Raw genomic sequence first — 2360 nt, 5'->3', positions numbered from 1 at the left:
CGAATTCTGAGGCCTTGCCCAAACTCACTTTTCTTTTTATGCCTTCGATTCTGGGGTGTCCATGCTGAGCCTCCTTAATCTGTTCTATCAGGGTAGGCTATATTTCCAAATTTGACACATTGCCTTCAGTGACCATTACCAAGTTGAGTTTAGCAAATTTCTGCTGAAATTCAGGTCTCAAGTTTGGTAGACAGTCGTTGCCCGAGCTGGGGTTCCGACTAAAAGCATCCACCACTACATTTGCTTTTCCTGGATGGTAGTGAATGCCAACATCACAATCTTTCACTAATTCCAACCAGCGTCATTATCGCAAATTGAGTTCTGCTTGTGTGAAAATATATTTGAGGCTTTTATGGTCCGTATATATTTCACAACGATTCCCAAGCAAAAAGTGTCTCCACTCCTTGAGTGCATGAATGACTGCTGCAAACTCCAAGTCATGGGTGGGGTAATTCTCTTCATGCTTTCGTAGTTGCCTGGAAGCGTAAGCGACTACTTTGCCTTCTTGCATTAAGACGCATCCGAGGCCCTTTCGGGATGCATCACAATACACTTCAAAACTTTTGTGTATGTCTGGTACAACCAATACTGGTGTTGTTGTCAATTTCCTTTTGAGTTCTTGGAAACTTTTCTCGCAGGCTTCAGTCCATACAAACTTTTTATCCTTCTTGAGCAACCGTGTCATTGGTTTTGCTATGGTGGAGAATCCTTCAATAAATCTTCGGTAATATCCTGCCATTCCCAAGAAACTTCGTACATCCATTACCCTGGCTGGTGGTTTCCATCTAAGTACGGCCTTGACCTTTTCCGGGTCTACGGCAACACCTTCTTGGGTTAGTACATGGTAGAAAACCAACCTGTCTTAACCAAAATTCACATTTGCTGGACTTGGCATATAATTGATGTTTCCTTAATTCTCCCAGTACAATCCTGAGATGTTCAGCGTGCTCTTCTGGTGTCTTGGAGTATACCAAAATATCGTCAATGAATACCACAACAAACTTGTCCATAAACTTCATAAATACTTTGTTCATGAGGTGGACAAAATATGCGGGGGCATTTGTCAATCCAAACGGCATTACTGTAAACTCATATAGTCCGTATCTGGAGGTAAATGTTGTCTTGGGAATATCTTCTGTCCGTACTTTTAATTGATGATACCCCAACCTCAAATCAATTTTCGAGAAGACCTTGGCTTGTGCGAGCTCGTCAAATAAGTCATTTATCCGTGGCATTGGATATTTGTTTTTGATGGTGACCATGTTGAGTGCTCGATAGTCTATACATAATCTTAGTGTCCCATCCTTTTTCTTGGTAAATAATACTGGTGAACCCCAAGGTGAGGAGCTGGCTCGTATAAATCCTTTGTCCAGTAATTCTTATATTTGCTTCTTTAATTCTACCAACTAAGAGGGTGCCATTCTATAGGGATTCTTGTAAATGGGGGTGGTTCCAGGTGCTAGCTTAATGATGAATTCTATTTCCCGGTCTGGCGGCATACCTGGTAGTTCTTTGGGAAATACGTCGGGGAACTCACACACCACTGGAACTTTGCTTAACTCTGAAATGTCCACCTTGTTCAACCTTGGTTGCCGTGATATTTTTCTTTATTGAGCGGCAATTTCTATTGTCTTCCCGTGATGATGGGTAAGAATCACAGTCCGATTGAAGCAGTCAATAAATCCTTTGTTGGTGGTTAACCAGTCCATTCCTAGGATAATATCCAGTCCCTTATTTTCCAATACGATGAGGTTTGCATGAAACTTTAGTCCTTCAAGCTCAATAACCAAACCTTGGCAGTAACTCTGAGTAACTTGCCTAATCCCAGGGGACTTGATGATCATGGATTTTTCCAAGGGAAGCATCGAAAAATCATTTTGCAAAGCAAATTTCTTTGAAATGAACGAGTGAGAAGCTCCAGAATCAAACAAAACCTTGGCGGGTATTGTGTTGACAGGGAACGTACCGAGTACGATATCCGGGGCATTCTGTTCTTCCTCCCTGGTCACATGGTTCAAGTGAACCTTCTTGTGATTGTTATTGGGGTTGAAGTTGTTCCGCTTGGGTGTTGAATTATTGCCACCGTTGTTCGGCTTGGGGGCCGAGTTCCTTGGCTTGGGACACTGCTTGGCATAGTGTCCTTCTTCTCCACAAGCATAGCAAGTAACACATGGGCGATATGTAAACTCCTTGTCCCTCACATGGAAATTTTTGTTTGGGCGTGAAACATTGATCGTGGGTTTGTGTGCCCCACCTTTCTAAAAATCAGTCTTGCTCCGGTGGTTGCGAGCAAGAGTAGTCTGGTCCCTTTTGCGCTTGCAAAAATCCTCCAAGCTGCGGCGCTCATTTTCCAAGGTAAT

This window comes from Triticum aestivum, chromosome 7B (assembly GCF_018294505.1).
Source record: "Triticum aestivum cultivar Chinese Spring chromosome 7B, IWGSC CS RefSeq v2.1, whole genome shotgun sequence".
Taxonomy (NCBI): Eukaryota; Viridiplantae; Streptophyta; class Magnoliopsida; order Poales; family Poaceae; genus Triticum; species Triticum aestivum.
The sequence above is the reverse complement of the archived record's forward strand: the minus strand, read 5'-3'. Positions refer to the sequence as shown.